The 23134-nt window shown below is 38.8% G+C and overlaps 2 pseudogenes; one reads left to right on the top strand and one right to left on the bottom strand.

Moving 5' to 3' along the window:
- Positions 1-10981: 10981 nt before the first annotated feature.
- LOC143437422 (small nucleolar RNA U3) lies at positions 10982-11167 on the top strand (annotated as a pseudogene).
- Positions 11168-21133: 9966 nt separating this feature from the next.
- Positions 21134-23134, bottom strand: part of LOC143437340 (vomeronasal type-2 receptor 116-like) — a 409964-nt pseudogene continuing 407963 nt past the window's right edge.

The raw sequence follows: 23134 nt of genomic DNA, 5'->3' as shown, positions 1-23134 counted from the left end.
TCTTCCTGACTGCCCTCTCATGAAAATGCAGAACCCTCAGCTCCTTCTCCAGCATCATGGCTGCCTGCATGCTGACATTCTTCCTGCTATGTTGGTCATGAACTAAACATTTGAAAGTGTAAGGCAGACCCAATTAACTATTTGCCTTTAAAACAGTTGCCTTGGTCACAGTGTCTCTTCATAGCAGTGGAAATTCTATCTGATACTGAAGTTGGTACCCCAGGCTTACGTATTCTTATTGGTGAACCTGACCATGCTTTTGTTGGAAGCAATGTGTATTTTTAGACTTTGGATTTGTGCATGCATTAAGTGGAACTTCATTGGCCATGCTAGTAGAACACATATGTACTAAGTGTGGTTTGAACTTTGTATATAGTTTTTATAAATTTTCATGAAGAATGTTGCTGCCTTTTGCTCTCATCTGAAGGTAAAGAGGTTAATTTTGTTAATTGCATTGACAAAGGACGTTTCAGGAAAGCCAAGCCTAGCCTTTGGCCTGTATTGACTCCCATGGTGACTGTTTTGATCATGCTTAGTAATCTTAGAAAGGAAAAATATGAAATGTTAGCTTCAAAGGGAAAATCTCACCAGGAAGTTGAATGATGCTAAATCCTATGATCAAAGACACACATTGGTATTAAAGAAATGGTAGTATTATGGCAAGATTCCATCCTCCTAAACATATGGATGTGAAGTTATATGGATGAGAACTGTATAATGTTAGGCATTATTATTAACTCATTATTGTATTTATGTGGACATAAAAGATACAAGTATGTGTCAAATTGACAATTGAAGGATTGTGATTACTATACTGGGTTTTCAATTTAAAATCTAAAAGGATATAGGATATACTTAGGTCCAGGCATGGTGGTACACACCTTAAATCCCAGAAGATGAACATCAAGCAGATTTCTGATTCAAGTTTTTCTGGTACAGAACAAGTTTTAGGTAATAAAAAGCTTAGGTATGGGCAAAGTGTTACACACGTATTACTCAACATTCAGAAGACAGAGCCATGCAGATCTCTGACTTCAAGGTTCATCTACAGAGCAAGTTCAAGGATAGCCAAACTTAGGCAGTGAAGTTGTTGAAAAATAGAAAGTTGGTGATGAAGTAATAGAAGGGGCCATGTTTGGGCCCCAGGAGGCAGAGGAATTCAGGAACTTTGTCCATGTGTCTCTGCTTTTAGAAGAAAGAATAGAAGAGATGACTGAGACAATTGATGCTGGTTGTCTGTAGTTAGAAAATTAGTGGTGATGAAGAAGAAATCAGCATCACTGAGGTGACATTTTCTGCTAAGTGTTTTCTGAGAGGAGCAAGAAGTTGTTTTCCAGAGGTAGCCAAGGTTGTCCCTTGAAGTGCAGCTTGACTCTGTCCTCTGTAAGACTCACCCAGGTGGAGGAATACTTTGAGGAGTAGTCTCATGAACTCCTCTTTGGAAGTCTGGTAGAATTCTACCCTAAAATTTATGGCCCTGGGCTCCTTTTGGTGGCAGACTTGTAATGACTTCTCTTTTCATAGGTGTTTAGGCAGTTTAAGTTGTTTATCTTAATTTGATTTAAGTTTGCTAAGAGAAAGGTATTCAGGAAATTTTCCATTATTTTTAGAAATGCCAGTTCAATGGAGTTGAGGCCTTTTAAACCTATGTCATCACCATTCTTTAGATTTCTTCATTGTCTATTATTTTGTCCCCATTTTCATTTAGATTTCATTAATTTGTATATTCTCCATCATTTAATAAGGGTTTAAACTATCTTATCTAATAAAAGGCTCAAAGGACCAATTCCATGTTTCTTAATTCTTTGCTTTCTTCTCTTTCTATTTTGTTGATTTCAGCCCCCAAGTTGATAATTTACTGATGTCTAATCCTTTTTTTTCATTGCTCACTTGTTTCTGTTCTAGAATTTAAAGGATGCTATTGAATTGCCACTATGAGAGCTCTCCCTATTTTTCATGTAGGCATTTTGTGCTATGGAACGTTCATCTTATAACCAATTTCATGTTTTTTGTATTCTGTAAAATTGTGCATGTTCATATTCATTTGCATTGAATTCTATCAAGTTTCTAATGTCTTCCTCTATGTTTGTCTTAAGCTATTTTTCATTCATAGTGAGGTGTTCAGCTTCCATGAGTTTTGTAAGCTTTGTGTTCTTTCAGGTTTTGTTGATATCCAGCTGTAATCCATGGTAGTCTGATAACATACATGGTGTTATTTAAATTTTCTTGTATGTATTGTGGTTTGCAGTGTGTCTGAATATGTGTTCTGTTTATAAGTAAGTTTCATGAGGTGCTGAGCAGAAGGCATAGTCCCCTATATTTCAGTAGAATGTTCTCTAAGTATCAGCTGGACTCATGTTCATGTTGTCAGTTAGCTGGAATATTTTTCTGGTTTTGTGTTGTTGTTGTTTGGTGTTTTTGTTTGTTTTTGGTCTGGAGAATTTGTCCACTGGTGAGAACGGGGTATTGAAATCTTGGGATATAAATGAATGAGTGTTATTATGTGATTTTAGCTTTAAAGCACTTTATTTTACAAAGGTTGGTGACCATGTGTTTAAGGCATAGATGTTAAAACTTGAAATGTCATTTTTGTTGATTTTTTTTCCTTTAAGAAATTTGTAGTGTTTTTCTCCAATTCTCTTGATTAATTTTGTTTAAAATTTATTTACTATATTTTAAAATGACTACACCAGCTTGCTCCTGTGGTCCATCCACTTGGAGTATCTTTTTACATCCATATAACTTGAATTAATGCTTATTCTTGATGTTGAGCTATATTTCTTCTATGCAATTGAAGTTAGATATTTATTAGCATCTATTCTGTTAGCCTTTGTCTTTTTATTGGTGAACTGTGGTCTTTGATACCGAGAGAGTCACTGAACAGTGATTATTAATTCCTTGTATTTTGTTGTTGTTTTTGCTGCTGCTGCTGGTGGTGCTGGTGTTGGGGTATTTGTGTGCTTTCCTTTCTTTTGCAGATAATACAAGGTTATTTACTACCTGTGTTTTCATGTGTATTGTTAACTTCCTTTGGTTGGATTCTTTGTATATAACTTTGTGTAAGTTTGTATGTGTAGATAGATAGTATGTAAATTTGACTTTAGCATGGACTATCTGATTTTCGCCATTAATAGCAGTTAAGCTGTTTTTGGGTTGGTTTTTTTTTCAGTTTTCAGAGACAGGGTTTCTCTGTGTAGCCCTGGCTGTCCTGGAACTCACACTGTAGACCAGGCTGGCCTCAAACTCAGAAATCCACCTGCCTCTGCCTGCCAAGTGCTGGGATAAAAGGTGTGCGCCACCACTGCCTGGCCAGCTTTTTTCTACATATAATAATCTGGGCATCTGTAGTTTCTGCAACATATATGTCCAAGACCTTATGTTTACAGACTCCAGTGAGAGGTCATCTGCAGTTTTAATAGATCTTCATTTATATGTTTCTTGGCTTTTGATCTTTGCAGCTTTTAGTATTCTTTTTTTGTACTGGATGTTCTGATTATTATACAAGAGACTTCATTTTAGGGTCCATTCTGTTTGGTGTTTTGATGATTCTTTTACTTTGATAGATACCTCCCTCCTTATGTTAGGAAATTTTTCTTCTAAGATTTTGTCATCAATATTTTCTGAGAATTTCATCTAATATTCTTCCTCTAGTTTTAGTATCCTTATGTTTTATCCTTTCATAATGTCCTAGATTTTCTAGATATTTTATGTAAGGAAGGTTTAGATTTAATATTTTCTTTGTATGATATTTCCATCCCTTCTATTGTACATTCAATGCTTGAGATTTGTCTTCCATGTCTGTATTCTGTTTGTGAATTTTGCTTCCATAGTTTCTATTTGCATTACTAATGTTTCCATCATTCCCTCAGTTTGTACTTTTGTTATTGTTTCCATTTCCACTTTTATGTATTAAACAGTTTTGTTTCCTTCTACTCTTGGTTTGTTTTTCTTGGCTTTATTTATAAGCTTTGTTGGTTTCCTCCACTTTTTATTTGTGTTTTCCTGGCTGTCTTTGAGGTATTTATTGATTTCCTCCAATTGTTTGTGCTTTCCTCAATTTCTTTAAGTGATTTCATCATTTCCACTTCAAGGACCTGTATTATCTTCACACAGTTGGTTTCAAAGCCTTTTTCTTGTACTTCAGCTATGTTGGAATATTCAAGACCTTCTTTGGCAATATAAGTGGGCTCACACTCATTAACCAGAGGGTGATCAATGTTACTCCTTATTTCATAATCAAGTACCAACATCATGGAATGGAATATGGCTATAAATTCTGGAAGTGAAAAGGTCTATTTTAGGTCAGTGTACTTGATGTACAATAGTTTGTGTCCACACAATGAAATTTATGGTGGGACCCTCCATAGGCTCCATGATAGATTCTGTGAAGTATTCAGCTTACATTTAACCCGATGTTTTATTAACGCCATGGTTGGTTTTTTTCACCTTAAATTGGACAGGGAGGCAAATGAAGCACTTTTTAAATAAGTTACTTTGTTGAGATGATGGTTTTAATAACATTGCTTCCAATCACTAACTACACTAACTACAGTTCCTGTAGTTAAGAGTACATACTATTTCAGAAGACCCACATTAGACAGCTTATGATAGCTTGAAACAGTAACTCCAGGGAATCTGACACCTCCGTCTTCCATGGGTATCTGGGCTCCTTGGCTCACACCTTTAATTCCAGCACTTGGGAAGCACAGGTAGGCAGATCTCTGTAAGTTTGAAGCCAACCTGATCTACAAGTCAAATGTTGAGGACAGCCAGGGCCATGCAGAGAAATCCTGTCTTGAAACAAAACAAAACAAAGTAATAAAAATAAAACCAGAGCCAAACCAAGCCAAAAAGAAAATGAAAAATAAAACTGGGTGCTGTGTGTGCCGCTATGCCTGACTGTTGGCATCTGTAGTTCCCAACAGTTGAATCAGTGTTCCCCTCCATGTAATACTAAGTTTTTCATTTTGTACGTATTTTAAATTATACATGAACATCAGGTGCCAGAAGTGACAGACCCTCTGGAGTTGGAATTACAAGTGGATTTGAGCCTCCTGATTGTGGGTGCTGGGTAACAAATTCTGGTCCTTCAGAAAATCATCTCTCCAACCTCTAATTTTTGCTTTTCTTTAGATTGCTTCAGAGTCCCCTCCCCCCCCCCCCCGTACCCCTAGTGGTTTTCCTAATTTTCCCCTTCTTCTTTCCCATGTCTTCTTCTCTGTACCGACCCAAGCCTCTGTACCAACATTCAAGTCCTTCAGTTTTCTTTTTCACATGTATGAGGAGGTATATTTGTGTGTAGTGTGTGAGGGTGCACAGGCACAGGCAGAAGCAGCAGGTGTTCTCTATCTGTTTTCCTCCTTTGAGACAGGCTCTCTCCCTGAACTTGGAGTATGCCTCGCTTTTGTCTAGGCAGGATGCCAGCAGTCCTGCAGGGGTCACAGGTGTTTGTGGGATAGTGCCTGCCTTGTGCTGAGTGCTGCAGTCTCTGATCTTTGCAACAATAATACAAAGAAAAAGAGGTCATTGCTTTCAGAAGGATTGAGGAACAACAGTGGCAGAAAAAAACCAAAACCCTCTTGCTGTCAGTGTTCTGGGAAAGAGGGATACTGCAGGGTGCATTAGGGCCTTGCTGGCAGCAGGGGGCAGCTCTGACACCTGAACACTGGCAGCTTAGCAGATGCCTTTTATTGTTTCACAAAAGGAGCTTTACCAAGTCGGTCTAAATACTAAAACCTCTTATCTAAGGAATCATTATCTAAGGAGTTCTTGGCCTGATGAGACTTCCTAGTTTGCCTGGTATGTCTCTGGACTCAACTAGGCAAAGGCTCTGAGACTCCTTAGGAACAATCCATAAAACCTCAGATAACAATCACGGACTACTTCAAAGCCTGGGTGCTATCATGCCATAATTCATTTATGCTCTGCTAAAATTCTGCTACATTTGGTCCTCTTGTTTTACAGCAAGCTCTTTTAAATGCAGAACCATCATTATAGACATCCCTCTTTCTTTCCTTCTTTCTTTCTTTCTTTTTTTTCTGTTTTGGTTTTTCAAGACAGGGTTTCTCTGTGTAGCCCTGGCAGTCCTGGAACTCACTTGTTAGACCAGGCTGGCCTAGAAATCCACCTGCCTCTGCCTCCCAAGTGCTTCGATTAAAGTCATGCACCACCACTGCCAGGCCAGACATCCCTCTTTCAAAGATACTTATTTTAATGTCAGGAATATCCTTCTTACAAGCCTCCTGGGAGGAGTTAACATAGTCCTCAATTGCTGAAGAATGAGACTGGAGACAGTACCATCTTTGCAGGACTGGATTATACCCTTCAGGGACGGATTTGTGGACATGTTCCAGCTCTCTTGCTCTTGAACTTTGGATTTTTCTTTTTTTTTTCCTCCTGTGTACCTAGTACCTGGCCTACATCACATACAGTGACTGACTGACTGACTCCCTCCCTGACACCTATATCTTTTTCTTTTTTTAAACCATCAAGTAATTCAGTATTTACTGGAGTGACACACAAATCAATTAACAATTAAAACACAATACAATAACAACATTCATATTTATGAGATTAAAGCACAATACAGTAGCAATATTCACATTATGACAAAGATACACACAAATTAGTATTTATGGGTCCATACAGAGCTCTCCTGTTGAGCATGACAATCCTGAGTTGTGTTTCTTGATAGTTCTCTTTATGTTTATTCTGCCTCTGGTTTTTGAAATACTGCATGTCTCCAATCACAGCACTGGGGTATTAGAGGATGAGGGCCTTGAGTTGTAGATCACCCTGGGCTACATAAAAGATGCCTGTGTCCAGACAAAGGAAAAAGGAAAACAGAAAGACCTAAACCTAGTGTGATGCCTCATATCTGTAATCCCAGCATGTGGGAGGATTAGGAAGATAGATCACCATAAATTCAAGGACTGTCTAGGTAAAGAGTGAGACCCAGCCTCAGCTACACCCTAATGCCAAAAACCAAAGTCTTCCCATCATAATACAGTGTCATAGTCAGACCATGGTACCACACTCCTTTAATCCCAGCACTGGAGAGGCAGAGGCAGGTGTATCTCTGCCTGGTCTAGAGAAGGATTTCCAGGGCTACATAGAGAAACCCTGTCTTGAAAAACATACTGACTGTCACATTCCTGTCCTAGCGGCTAAGTAGGAACTGAACTGAGATAATCACTTGAGCCTGTGAGGAGACGAGCTGCACAGCTCATTCTCTTCACACATGAAGAACAGGACCTCTACAGTGGGCAGTGAGGGTATGTCAGTGGGTAGCACATTTAGCCTGACTATGTGAGGATCGAGGTTGGAATCCTCAGAAACTAGTTTGCTTCCAGTATCACGAATAGGTACTGTCAGTGCTCCTACCATGAGTGGTGTACTAGGGAGAAAAGAATCCCTGGAGGCTTGCAGACTGGCTTGTAGCCATCCGGTGGCTAAAGAACAAATAGGGTTCAACTGAATGGAGGGCTGGAAATGAAAAGGGCAGGGGGCGAGAGAAGAATGAAGCCAAGACAAGAAGGTTATGTTCAAGGCTAAAAGATTAACAATAAGCACTGTGTTTATAAAGGGAAAAACTACAAAATCCATTCTCTGATTCAGCTTGAGTATGTAGTAGAGCAAGGTCAGCACGGCAGCCAAAACAGCTAAGTCTCTATGGAAACCTGTTACTACAGGCAAGGCAGATGTCTCTGTCCAGGTTAAGACCTGTCTTGACAAATGTTCAAGGTCTGCTTGGCCTGCTCAAGGCTGATAAGTTTACACTGGCTAGCTGACTTCGGTCAGTAGCAAGACAAGAACCAGTTTCAAACAAGGTAGATTGTGAGGGAGGGCTACACCCAAGTGGGACATGTGCTTGTACACTCTTACTTTCTGTTTGGAAGAGATGTCAGGCCCAAAGCAATTTATATATAAAAAAAGTCCAATTAGAGCATGCAGTTTCAGAGTCATGACCATCATGGAGGGGAGTAGGATGCCAGGCATGCATGACCATGGGAACAGTAGCTGGGAGTTTACATTTACAAAGAGAGAGCTTACTGGGAATGGCTACCCACCACAAGTGACACAGTATCTCCGACAAGGCCACACTTGTTAATTTTTACCACACAGTTCTACTCACTAGGAACCAAGAATTGAAACGTGAGCCTATGGGGGCCATTCTGATTCAAACTACCACACACAAAAAGCCAAAACCAAAATTTAAATACACCCACTTTAGTAAAGGACGTAAATATATTTGCGATTAATTGATCTGTGCACATGCACATAGAAAGATAATTGGGGTCTCAAAATATGTGGTGGTTTGCCAGAGTGGTGCATGCCTTTAATTGCAGTACTCAGAGGCAGAGGCATGTAAATTTCTGTGAGTTCAAGGTCAACTTGGTCTACATAGTGAGTTCCAAGACAGTCATGGCTCCTTAATGAGACCTGTCTGAAAAACAAACAAAAAATACAATGTGGTCATTATTATCTGAAGAGGTCAAGGAAGGCTTGCAGAGAAGTAGCATCTTAAATAGTATTGTTTTATTGACTTGCTTAATTATCATTGCAGAATGAATGTACATTTATTTTAAAAATTTTTACATTTATTTATTGTGTGTGTATGTTTTTACACAGAGGGCAACTTGTGGGAATTGGTTCTTACCTTCCACCATGTGTGTTGTGTTTTATAAAAAAAAAGAAAGAGAAGCCAGGCATATGGTTGGTGGAGGTGCAGTGTGTTGCTGAGGCATCCCTTCCCTCCGAGATACCAGCCACACAATGGGTATAGTATGGAATAGAGTTTATTATTAGGGCATGGGTAGGGGAAGTTGCGGGGGAGAGAGGAGAGAGGAGAGAGGGAGAGGGAGAGGAAAAAAGAGAGAGGGGGGAGGGGAATGGGGAGAGAAGGGACAGAGGGAAGAGGGTAAGAGAGTAAGAGAGACAGAGGAGGGGCAAGCAACCCCTTTTATAGGGAGTCTGGCATTCCTGGCTGTTGCCAAGTAACTGGGGTGGAGCCTAGAAGAAATGCTAGCAAAGTGTTTTCTGGGAATCAAACTCAGGTTTTCAGTATTGGTAGAAAGTGCCACCCATAGGCCCCGATTTATTAAGGAAAAGGGAGAAAATTTCCCAAGAGTGGGAAGGGATCCAAGGGAGGAATGCAGCCCTTTAATTATCTCTTAAGAGGATCTATGTGTGCATATGTATGCACATGTATGTGTGTAAGTATCCATGGAAGTCAGAAAGGGATATCGGATCCTTTATAGTTTAGGTAAAGGCATTTGTGACCTGCCTGTTCTAGGTGCTAGGATCCAGCCCTCTGATAGAAAGCAAATACTCTACCTGCTGAACCAGCTCTTCCGATCTTTATTTTGGTAGATGGTCCCCTTTTACCCAGTTGATATGGAACTTAGCGTGTAGCCTAGTCTGGCCTCAAACTTGTGGTTAACCCTGTTTTCAGCCTCCTTAGTGTCAGGATTATAGCATGACCCAACATGTCTAGCAAGTTAAATCTTAGAACATGTTAGAGAAATGTTCAGACTCGTGTGCTGTTGGAGCATCTACTCAAAGACCAAGGTATAGCATGTGTAGTGAAGGGGCAGAGATGTCTCAGAAGGTGGAAAGTAAGTGCGGTATGATGGTACAGCCTTTAATCCAACAGTTGAGAGGCAGAGGTAGAGGGATCTCTGTGAGTTCAAGGTCAGCCTGCTCTACAAAGGGAGGTTTAGTCCTGCCAGTGTGAGACCCTATCTCAAAAGCAAAGAAAACAAAAGGGGGAATGAAGAATGGAGAAGTCTTAAATATCGAAGGGCCATGACCAGAGAGACCAGAGTTTGTATGGGAGCCATCTTCAGGTGTAAAATATATGGGAAGCGGCAAAGGTATGGTGGATATTTTCTCCACATACTGTCAACACGTGCACGCAAACCAGAGGAAGGTATTGCCATCTCTTTTCATAGGAGTTTGAGTGGTTCTTGATATGGATGTGCTCATGTTAATAACACACATTCATTCAGGACTAATTTCACTCAGAGCTTTCCTCACTCCCCATAAGTCAGACACTGCTCTTTGTACCAGAGAGAAAAGAGACCCAACTTTTTTTTTCCATCTCTTGTTAAACAGATGTCAGGCAATGAAACATCTATAAGAAAAGGAAATAACGCTTCTCCTACTGGTAAAATGCTAAAATGGGATGAGAGATTAAAATAGTGATCATCAAGTACATATCCAGTAATTGAGCCAGTAATTAACAATGTGGCCAGTTTGCTTTGTCTATTTTCACTTTTCTCTAAACACAGATTTGTTTTTTGATCATTTTAGACTGGATTTCATGTAGGTGTGGCTGGCTTCAAAATCTTAAAACCGGCTTCAAATTCCTGACCCCTTGCCTTTATCTCCCAAGTGCTAGGATTACAGCAGTGAGCCATCGTACCCTTTACCCACACAATTTATTACATAATGCATGTAGTCCTTGAATTGCCATTTTTTCCCCCGATGTTGTTTTTCGTTTTGTTTCTCATGCAAGGCCTCGGGCTAGAGCCAGATCCAAACCGGCACTCGCCTGTGAACTCGCGTGGGGCTCTGCGGTGCTTCCCGCTTCAGGCAGCTGGGGGGGTGGGGGGGCTGAAGGCGGGCGCTGCTGCAGGGAGGAAGCATGGTCCCGGGGAACGGGCGGGCGGTGTGTGGCCGTCAGTGATGACTCATGACCCATTGCAGGCGGAGGTGGGACGAGGCAGGAGAGAACTGTGAGCCGATTGGCTGCTCGGCGACTGTATGCTAATCTCGGTGGCAGTGCAGGGAAACTGTATCGACTCCAAATGCCCGGTGGACTGGGTATGGAGAGGCCAGAGCTCGTCTCCCCTCGTGGGCAGACATGTTGTGCGATGGGGGCGCTGACAGGGATAGCGTGGGGCGTCTCAGCAGAAGTCGCCATGTGTATGATGTGAGGGCCCTTGGTGCAGTTGGGTGATGGCGGGAGTGTGTGGTTAAGACTATATTTTCAGGGATTATTTCTATAGTTCGTTACTAGAGAAGTTTCTCTGCCCATGTAGAGCACCTGAAACCACAAGGAGCGCAGCTTTAGGTGCTGCTTCAGTGTAGCAGTCTCCAGCCATTGATGATCGTTCTTCTCTCCTTTGGGAGGGTGAGAGGGAGGGAACTAAGTTTGAGTGGATCTTGGTTTAATTTTAATAGTGGAAAATATAATTGGTGTATCTTATGAATGCAATCAGTGTTGTAAAGCATTTTCAAGTCACAATCATCTGCAATGACATAAAAGATAACATACAAGAGAGAAACCTGCTTGAATATTAATAATGTGGTAATGCCTTTGCATGTCATAATTCTTTACACATACATAAAAGAAATGAAACCAGAGAGAATATTAATTAACATAATCACTGTGATAAATCCTTGACAATTCACTTTTTTCTGTAACTACATAATGGAACACATTCAAGAGAGTCACTCAGTGTCATCAAGGTGCTAAGCCCTTGGATGTGGCAGCCATTGCTTGATACATAAAAGAATACATACTGTAGAGAAACTGCATGGATTTCATGAATGAGGTGAAGTCTTTGCATGACAATATACTCTCCAACTACTTCAAATAACATAACCTTTAGAAAAACCTTACAAATATAACAAACATAGAGAAGTCTGTGCCTATCACTATAGACTCCAAAGACATAAAAGACCACAAATAGGACAGAAATCTTATGAATATACTCAAGTTGGAAAATCCATTACATGCCACAGTATTCTCTGAATACAAAAATCAACAGATACTAGAGAGAAACCTTCTGAAAGTAGTCAATGTGGTAAAGTGTCTGCATGTCCTAATCATATTTAAATGCAAGAACAAATTCACAGTAGAAATTAACTGTGGTGTTTTGAATATGCTTGTCCCTAAGAAGTGACGATGTTAGTATGTTTGGATTTGTTGGAGTAGAAATTACTGTTTTGAAAGAAGTAAATTTCTAGAGTGATGGTCTTTGGAGTTCCGGCCAGTATAAAACAGACTCTGCTACTATTTTGCTGGATGACAGACAGTCTCTTCCTGGATGCCTTTTCATGAAGATGCAGAACTCTCAGCTCCTTCTCCAGCATCATCGCTGCCTGCATGCTGACATTCCTGCTATGTTGGTAATGAACTAAATATCTGAAAGTGTAAGACAGACCAAAGTAACTATTTGCATTTAACACTGTTGCCTTGGTCACAGTGTCTTTTCTTAGCAATGGAAATTCTATCTAAGACAGAAGTTGGTACAGACTTAAGTATTCTTATTGGTAGGCCTGGACACATTTTCGTTGGAAGCAACGTGGGTTTGACTTTGGGTTTGTACATGCATTAAGTGGAACTTCATGGGCCATGCTAGTAAAACACATATGTGCTAAGGGTGGTTTGAAATTTGTATATAGTTTTTATAATGCTTTGTTGAAGAATGTTGCTGTGTTTTGCTCTAATCTGAAGGTAAAGAGGTTTATTTTTTAAATTACATTGATAAAGGAAGTCTCAGGAAAGACAAGCATAACCTTTGGCCTGTGTTTACTCTCATGGTGATTGTTTGAAGGAAAAAAATATGAAATGTTAGCTTCAAAGAGAAAATGTCACCAGGAAGTTGAATGAAGCTAAATCCTGTGATCAAACATACACAATATTTTTAAAGAAATGGTGATATTATGGCAAGATTCCATCCACTTAAACATAAGGATGCGAAGTTTTATGGATGAGAACTGTATAATGTTAGGCACTAACCACTAATTGTTTTTATGTAGACATGAGGAGATACAATTATGTGTCAAATTGACAATGTACAGATTGTGATTGCTATGCTGGGTTTTCAATTTAAAATCTAAAAGGATATAGGATATACTTAGGTCCAGGCATGGTAGTACACACCTTAAATCCCAGGAGATGAACATCAAGCAGATCTCTGATTCAAGTCATCCTGGTACAGAACAAGTTTTAGGTAATAAAAAGCTTAGATATGGGCAATGTGTTACACACGTATTACTCAACATTCAGAAGACAGAGCCATGCAGATCTCTTGAGTTCAAGATTCATCTACAGAGCAAGTTCAAGGACAGCTGAGCTTAGGCAATGAAGTTGTTGAAAAATAGAAAGCTGATGATGAAGTAATAGAAGGGGCCATGTTTGGGCCCCAGCAAGCAGAAGAACTCAGGAACTTTGTCCATGTGACTCTGCTTTTAGAGGAAAGAATAGAGTGAACAACTGAGACAATTGGTGCTAGTTGGCTGTAGTTAGAAAATTAGTGGGGTTGAAGAAGAACCCAGCACCACTGAGGTGATATCTTCTGGTATGTTTTTTTTTCTGAGAGGAGAAAGAAGTTGTATTCCAGAGGTAGCCAAGGTTGTCCCTTGTGGTGCAGCTTGACTCAGTCCTGTATAAGACTCACCCAGGTGGCACTGGTTTTAAGGCATGAGTGTTTCATGCAGTGTGGCTGAGGCTTGGCACCATGAAGGGAGCATGAGAGGAATGTAGTGAAGACTGTTTGTCACAGAAGAACCCAGCATGTTGAAGATGTCAGTCTCGTGGGATGAGCAGAAAGAACAGCAGCAGCAGCAATTGAGAGTAGTCAAGCAGAACCTAGTGACCTAAAGAGGGAAGAGCTGGAGAGAGACCCAGCTTCTTTTCAGGAGTGCAGAAGATCATCTGTGGATCCCAGCTACTGGAACAAGAAGCTGTAATTTTGAAGTTTCTTTGCAGACCCCAAGAATTTTAGATTCCCAAGCTATCTTCTCAGGAAAACTATTTTCAGAAAATAAAATCAGCCAAACATAAAGAATTGTGCTGCAGTGAGCAGGGCAGGAAGGAGTTGGAGATCTGTAGAACGCCTTGACATCAAACATGGAGATGCAGAGTTTGGAGATTTCCTTGCTGGCTTTTGATCTTCTTTTGGCCCAGTATTTTCTCACAATGGTGATTAGGAATGGTGACCTATATCCTCTGAATTTGTATGGATATGATGTGCTATTTGTTTTGGAAAGTATAGGGAATTAAAGTTACTTGATTGGAATGATCTCAGAAGAGACTTTGAACTTTGGACTTTTAACATTTATGAGACTTCTATAGATGATGAGGACTTTTTAATTCGAACCTCACATATTTTGTATTATGCTATTTTTAAATATGGTCTCCATACACTCATATGTTTGCACAATCATATGGGGGCAAGGCAGTGGAATGTGGTAGTATAAATATGCTTGGCTCAAGGAGTGGGAGGAAGTTATTATGAGATGTTGCCTTGTTGGAGGAAGTGCATCACTATTAGGGTGGGCTTTGAAGTTTCATCCAGTGCAGAATGGACCCTCCTACTAGCTCCCTGGCAGACAGTCTCTCCCTGGCTGCCTTTGGATCAAGATGCAGAACTCTCAGCTTCTTCACCAGCATCATGTTTTCTTCCATGCCTGCCATGCTTCCTGCTGTGATGAAAAAGGACTAAATCTCTCAAACTGTAAGCCAGTCCCAATTAAACTGTTGCTTTTATAGAAGTTGCCTTGTTCATGATTTTTCTTCATAGCAATGGAAACACTAAGACAGAAAGCCAGTGAGTGTGTTTAATATGGTCAATCTTTTGCACAATTCTCTAGTCTTCATTATCTTGAAAAATACATGCTAGAGTGTAAGTATGCCCCCTGTGACTCAGGTCATGTCTCCTGAGTCTAAACAGGCCCCCAGATTCATAAACATGGTCCCTGTGTCTCAGGACATACCCCTGAGTCTTAAACATGCCCCCTGTGACTCTGAACTTGCCTCCTGAGTGGTAAACATGCACCCTGTGTCTCAGGACATGCCCCCTGAGTTTTAAGCACATTCCCCTATGTCTCAGAACACACTTATGGAGTCTTAAACATGCCCTCTGTGATTCAGGACACACTCACAGGGTCCTAATAGACATGTTTAGTATAGTGAAGCATTTTCACACCTCTGTAGTCTTCATCATTATGAAACTATTCATACTGGGCAGTGGTTACATACTGTGTTAAAGCTTTTACATCATGGGGTCCACTGAGATCCAACAACTCAAACACAGGACAAGCAAATGATAAGAATTTATTGTAATCAAGTCACTATTGATAAATCAGGTCCACAAAATAATACTCAGAAGCTTAGCTGCAATACCCAGCCTCAGCCCCACCCTGAACCAGAAAGTTATATAGCATCTAAAAGTCAAAAACACAATGTCCTGTGCCAAGTTACAGTTACCTTTTTTCCCAATCATGATTTTTTGTTGTTGTTGTTTTACTCTATGCCAAATGATACAGAATGTCGGTTGTATGGTCAAAACTATCACAGCCATTTGTTCTTTTGTGGTTAGGAACATGCATTATATTTTGAGGAATAAAACATGAATAACAGAAATCATGGATAGGGACAGTTGGTATGTTTTAGGAAACAAAACATGAGTGAGGAAAGCTGGTCAGATATTGTTAAGTACACAGGTCCCCTATGACCTAAAACTTAGTTTGAATTTATGATTAAATGTAGGTTGGTAACAGAAAGGCAGAACTTAGGGTAAGTTTCTTTTGCTTCTTCCCAACATCTGTATATTATAGACATATTTGAATATGTAACAGAACACATATTGAGACATATCTTACAAATGTAATCAACGAGATAAAACCTTTTCACAATACAATCATCTATGAACATAGAAGAACAAATCCTGGAGAGAAATGCTATGAATAAGCAATGTGGTAAAGCCTTTGCATGTGGCAGTTGTCCTAGAAACCATGAGAAAAAGTCATAATGCGAGAAACCCCATAAACGTGGTCAATGTGTTAAAATCTTGTACTTTCTGATAACTTTATAGAAGACTAAACTCTTTAGTAAGTAATCAATCTATTAAAGTCTTTGTATATTACAATAGTCTCTGAGCACCTTCAAAAATATCAAAAGTAACCTGTGACTACAAATAATTTGTATGATCTTACCCAACACACATTGAGTTACTCAAGTTTATTTATTTCCTGCATGTAATGCTTCTCCCCAAACCACAATTTACAGAATGCCTTACATGCAATTGGAGAATGCTTTAATCGCCACCATGGTATACAATACTGCTTCTAAACAAGAACTTTACTTCTAAGTCAGAGAAGTAAAACACCGTGCCAACAAAGTTTGTTACATGTTTTATGTCTGGAGTGCAGGAGATCCTTAGGATATCTCTTGGTGCTACCAAGTTTTTCATTTAAGTAAATTGTAAAATGCAACAACAACAACAACAACAATAATAATAATAATAATAATAATGATGATGATGATAATGATAATAATAAATAGCAGATAGGGCTGCATGGGCATTTGCACAAAAGAGGATTCCATTATGAATGATTTTTTTTATTTTGTTAAGAATGCATTTATGTGGATATTTTTGTTTTGTATCCTCAATTTCTTTGTCAAGTGATATAACACCAATATAGAGAACATGGATGGTAATCATAATGAAGTTCAGCATAACATGCCAGAAGAATGTTCTTTGACAGGTACCACCAAGAATTCTTAATAAATAATGTATTTTCACTTGTCCATGCCTCCTTATTAGTAGTGGGATAATATATGAATTGAACATGTGCAGTTTTTATGAATAATGAGAAATTATCTGTGAGTTCATTTGATCATCAGTTCTTTTGTGTTTTGATGATAGTGTTTCCATGAAATCACCCAACATCTCTGCCCATTGTATTTATTGGCATGCTTTCCCACACAGATCCATGAGTCTTGAGTAGTATTGTTGCTTTATACAAACTGATAGTAAGAAGATACTCCTGAAGACAGCCCTGACTTATTTCATCAGATATGGATGAGTTAAGCTGGTCCACAACAAGAAGCTTAACTTATGATGCATAGAATTCAAATTGCTATAAGTGATACCCCATGCTACTAGAGGAAAAGGTAAAAAGAATAAAGACCAAGTGGGAACCACACCAGAAAGATTCCCCCAATTCTACATGTACACTTAAAACCAATAATGTTCCCTCTTATAAAATTTTTCCTCATCCAATGCTCAGAGAAATGTGAAGAAGATGGTTTTGAAAGATCCTGAGACTGAAAGCTGGCTGTTAAGATATATCTCCTAGGACTGGCATAAGTAGACTATGATGTCTTATTAATACTACCCCTAACATGTGATCTAAAGAAAGAACACAACCATGATCATACCAAACTTGATGGAAGAAAGTTTCCAAATTTTAGCCTACACAAGCATTTACAGGAAACTATAAATCAGGGAATGTTAGAGGTTTTCATTTTCATGAAAGGGAACAAAGGTTACTTGTGTATTTCAAAATAATGAGACTTTAGAATATAAATTCATACAATTTTACATGTTTTCTACAGATTTATTTAAAAATATATACATATATAAAAATACACTTGGGCATTCAGTAAGAAATAATGAATTAAAAAGCCTGTGCATTTCAGGATTGCAGGAAGGGGTAAAAAGAATATTTTAGAGACAGAATGTAAAGAAAGAACATGTAAATTACAATGTAAAAAACAGACTACAAAATAGCAGTTGAAAAATAATGTAACAATACTTTAAGAGAAAAATAACACTGGATTCAACAACAGATATTCAAAAATAATAATGTGTGTCTTGTTTGTGTGTGTGTGTGTGTATGTGTAATATTAGGCTCAAATAAGATTTAGTTGTTCTCTGGTGCAAATGTTGGGGTCACTTAAGTATACTATCATATCATCTGGATAAAAATAGTGTGCTCAAAGGATAAACAAGCTGAGGAAAAAATCAGGAAAACAACATCCTTCACAAAAGTCACAAATATTATTAAATACATTGGCATGACTCTAACCAAGCAAGTGAAATATCTGTATGACAAGAACTTCAAGGTCCTGAAGAAAGAAACTGACGTGCAACTCAAAATATGGAAAGATCTCCCATGCTCATGGAGTGGCAGAATTAATACAGTAAAAATGACCATTTTGCTGAAGGCAAGCAATTTACAGATTCAATGCAATCCCCATCAAAGTTTCAACTAAATTCTTCACAGAATTAGAAAGAGCAATTTGCAAATTTATTTGGAATAACAAAAACCTCAGGATAGTGAAAACTATTCTCAACAATATAAAAACTTCTGGGAGAATCACCTTCCCTCAAACAATAGTGAAAAAACTGCATTGTATTGGTACAGAGACAGGCAAATACATCAACAGAATAGAATTGAAAACTCAGAAATGAACCCACACTAATATGGTCACATTTCTTTTTTGAAAAAGGAGGTAAAACCATCCAGTTGAAAAAAGAGAGCATTTTCAACAAATGGTGCTGGTTCAACTGGTGGTCAGTTTGTAGAAGAATGGGAATCAATCTATTCTTATCCCCTTGTACAAAGCTCAAATCCAAGTGGATCAAGGACCTTCACATAAAACCAGATATACTGAAACTAATAGAAGAGAAAATGTGGAAGAGCCTTGAACACATTGGCACAGGAGAAAATTTCCTGAACAGAACACCAATGCTTTATGCTCTAAGATCAAAAATTGACAAATGCAATCTCATATAATTGCAAAGATTCTGTAGAGAAAAAAAAAACCAACCAACCAAAACCAAAACAACACAAAACAAACCTGTCAATGGGACAAAATGACAACCAACAGATTGGGAAATGATCTTTATCAATCTCATATCTAATAGAAGGCTAATATCTAATATATACAAAGAACTCAAGTAGTTAGACTCCAAAGAGCCAAATTAAAAATGGAGTACAGAGCTAAACAAAGAATTCTCAAATGAGGAATACCAAATGGCTAAAAAGCACCTAAAGAAATGTTCAACATCCTTAGACATCAGGGAAATGCAAATCCAAACAAACCTGAGATTCTACCTCACACCAGTTAGAATGGCTAAGATCAAAAACTCAGGGGACAACACATGCTAGGGAGAATGTGGAGAAAAAGAAACACTCCTCGATTTTTGCTGGTATAACTATTTTAAGCAGGTACGACCACTCTGGAAATATGTCTGGTGGTTCCTCAGAACATTGGACAGAGTACTACCTGAGTACCCCGCTATACCACTTCTGGGCATATACCCAAAAGATGCTCCAACATATAACAAGGACCCATGCTTCACTATGTTCATAGCAGCCTTATTTAAAATAGCCAGGATCTGGTAAGAACCCAGATATCCTTCAACAGAAGAATGGATACAGAAAATGTGGTACAATTACACAATGGAGTACTACTCAGCTATTAAAAAATTAATTCATAAAATTCTTAGGCAAATGGATGGAAGTAGAAAATATCATCCTGAATGAGGTAACAGTCACAATAGAATACACATGGTGTGTACTCACTGATAAGTGGATATTAGCCTAAAAGTATGGAATACCCAAGATACAATGCTCAAGATAAAATTCACAGTCCATGTGAAGCTCAAGAAGCAGGAAGTCCAAAGTGAGGAAGCTTCAGCCCTTCTTAGAAGGTGGAACAAAATACTCATGGGAGGAAATATGGAGGCAAAGTGTGGATTAGAGACTGATGGAAACCCATCCAGAGGCTGCCTCACCTAGGGATCAATCCCATATACAAACACAAACCCCAGACACTATTGGGGATGCGAAAAAGTGCTTGTGACAGGAGCCTAATGTGGCTCTCTTTTGAGAGGCTCTTTCAGAGCCTGGCAAATACAGAGGCAGATGCTCACAGCAAACCATTGGACTGGGCATGGGGTCTCCCAATGGAAGAGTTAAAGAAAAGGCTGAAGTAGTTGAAGGGGTTTGCATCCCATAGGAAGAACAATAATGTCAATACACCAGACCACCCAAAGCTCCCAGAAATTAAACCACCAACCAAAGGGTACACATGTAGTATCCCATGACTCCAGCTGTATATGTAGCAGAGGATGGCCTTGTTAGACATCAATTGGAAGAGAGGCCCTTGGTCCTGTAAAGGCTTGATGCTTCAGTGTAGGAGAATTCAAGGGCAGGGAGGCAGTGGGAGTAGGTGGGCAGGTGAGGAAGCACTCTCATAGAAGCAGGAGAAGAGAGGATTGGATAGGAAATACCCAGAGGAGAAACCAAAAAATGTGATAACATTTGAAATGTAATTAAATATAATATCCAATAAAAAAATTGGGAAAAAGATTTAGTAACTCTTATTCTGAAAAATTCATAATGAGACCCTTCATGTACTGTGAATTACATGGTCACAAAAATCGTTGACCTTATTGTGATGAAGGTATTGTATATGATATTATTTTCACTACTGATATTTCTCACTGAATGAAACAGGTTCATTTCATGTTTAAATGGTATGTTTTCATAAAAGTACAAGAGCCTTATACTGCAGACACACTCTGAAACCCCTATTTCTTTTCATATACTGTACTTGTCTTAATATGTTACCTGATATTTTTAACATATACATGATATATTGTAAAGCTACTCCGAAATCCTGCTCCTCTGTTGGTTATCAACAATATGCAATGCTGCGTTTATGCTCCACACACTACTAACACTCACTCTTGTTTCTCTTTTCAAATTGGTTCTTTTTATTGTATCAGTAATTCATAATCTATAATATTACAAATCATTAGTGAAACAACTTGCCATTTTGCTAATATCTTAGTTTCTGTTGCTGTAACAAAACATCATGGTCAAAAGGAACATATGAAAACAGTATTGATTTCCCTGCGTACCTTTGTCACAGTTAATTGAATGACACCAAGACAAGAACATGGATGCAGGACCCAGTTAGAATCTATGCAACTATGCTCATTACAACTGTCATGTCCATGTTGTCTCAAATCCTCTTTCTGATAATTCCCAGAACAACATGCCTGGAGGTAGCACTGTTCACAAACAATTGGGTCACCTTATATTAATCATTAATTAAGAGAATTGCTTATACACATACACATCAAAATGACAGCAGCTATGCCTCAATTTAGATTACCTATACTCAAAATTGAGGTTTGTGTACTCATGAATGAAACCATTTTCTACCAAGCCTTAGTCATGGGTATTTCATTAGGCAGTGCTATCCTGCTGTGATAGTATATTATTTAAAATTTTTGTATGACTTAGTAGTACTTTTGTTAAGACAAAGCAGGAAGATATATTAAGTACCATCTAACATTTTAAAACTAATGAAGTTTCAATGATGAAACTTATCTTTGTACTTCTGAAGAGAATTTAAATCTTGTCTCAATAAAATAACATAACACTTTGGGATGAAAATACACCCTAGCAACCCAGCACTTGAGGCCAAGATGGAGAAGACCTCCACCACTAACAGGACCTTTCCCTTGGTGCTGTGGTAGACAGGGAGGAAGGTGATCCAAACACTGCAGAACACCAGTATGCTGAAAGTTAGGAACTTGGCTTCATTGAATCTGTCAGGAAGGTTCCTAGCCAAGAAAGACACAATGAAGCTCCCCAGAGCCAAAAAACCCAAGTATCCCAGGACAAAGTGGAAAGCAATGACAGAACCTTTGTTGCAAATAATGACAGTCTTCCCATGTTCAGATTGTATATCTCTGTCAATAAAGGGAGGAGATGTTACCAACCAGGTTCCACAGAGAACAAGTTGGATTATGGTACAAATGGGGATGACCAACTTAGGTGCTGTTGTTATAATCCCTCTCATCTTTCTCCCAGGGGTAGTGAGCTTGAAAGCCAGGACCACAGTTATTGTTTTGGCCAACACGGTAGAAATAGCCACTGTGAAAAATATTCCAAATGTGGTTTGCTGCAGGATGCAGGTGGCCTGGTTGGGATGTCCAATGAAGAGCAATGAACAAAGAAAACAGAAGATGAGGGAGATGAGCAGGATGTAGCTGAGAATGCGGTTATTGGCCTTCACAACAGGAGTATCCTTGTGCTTCACAAAAATGACTAGTACTAGAATTGTGATGGCCGAGAAGGACAGGGCCATGCAGGCTAGAGCCATCCCCACTGGATCTTCATAAGCCAGAAAGGACACAGATCTTTGGAGGCAGTGTGTTTGCTGTAAGTTGGCATACTTATCATCTGGACACCTCACACACTGTTCCATATCTGCTATTGAACAATAAACCATTATAAGATATCATAATTATGTAGGCAATAATTGTGTATTTGTATTATTAATAGGATATATCAACACATAATTTGGTTTTGAGCATCTATTTCATTCCTTATTGCCATAGGGACCACTGACTTATGATTGTTCTCTATTAACATAGGCTTGGTGATGGAACAAAACACCATCATAGGGAATGAAACAGAAAAAACATTATTTATAAAACAAAACAAGGAAAATTATGATGATGAATAATATACATCATCTCAGATTATGAAATTCCTCAAACCATAAATTCACTACTCACAGACATAGTTATTGATGCCAGTTGAGGAAATACATTATGTACTTTGTTTGCTTTGAGAGTTGTTCCCTTTGTCTGTATCTACCCATAGGAACCAGAGCACACAATTCTTCATGCAAATACTGTTTGCATGAAGAAATATTTTCATTCTTGAAACTGTATGCCTCACTGGCAAATGCATGTCCCTGTCATTGTGGTAAGATCTCTTTCTTCCCAAATACACATTTAATATGGCATGAAGATTATGGATATTTACAGTCATCCCTCTTTCCTTAGCTAGGCTGGGATTGATGATAAGCGCTATCCCCTCTCTTGCTGCATTCTTGAAATCTTCACTCTTGTTTTAATTCTTTGACAAGACATGCTTAATCCTTTAAGCCATCTAAGCTCTTAAAATATCTTTCATTAAACAATTACTGTTACCCTGAGCATCGGGTCTTTTTTTGTTTTGTTTTGCTTTGTTTGTTTTTTGTTTTTTCATTTTTATTTTACTATTTATTTATTTATTTATTTTATATTTTATTTACATTTCAGATGCCATCCCCTTTCCCGATTTCCCCTCCCTAGAAAGCCCTATCCCATTCCCCCTCCTCCTTTTTGCTTTTATACATTTTTTTAAAATGTTAATCAAAGGCTTTATAAGTTTGGTAATGCTCAATCAGAAGTGTAACCCACTACCCAACCTAGATATATAAATTATCTTTGACTGGTGGAGACACGTGAACATCTGCCTCCATGCACCCCTCTCTTTCTCTTTCTTTCTTTCTCTCTCATCATCTAGCTTCACCCTT

This window comes from Arvicanthis niloticus, chromosome Y (assembly GCF_011762505.2).
Source record: "Arvicanthis niloticus isolate mArvNil1 chromosome Y, mArvNil1.pat.X, whole genome shotgun sequence".
Classification (NCBI taxonomy): Eukaryota; Metazoa; Chordata; class Mammalia; order Rodentia; family Muridae; genus Arvicanthis; species Arvicanthis niloticus.
This window is presented reverse-complemented; position numbering and strand designations above follow the sequence as displayed.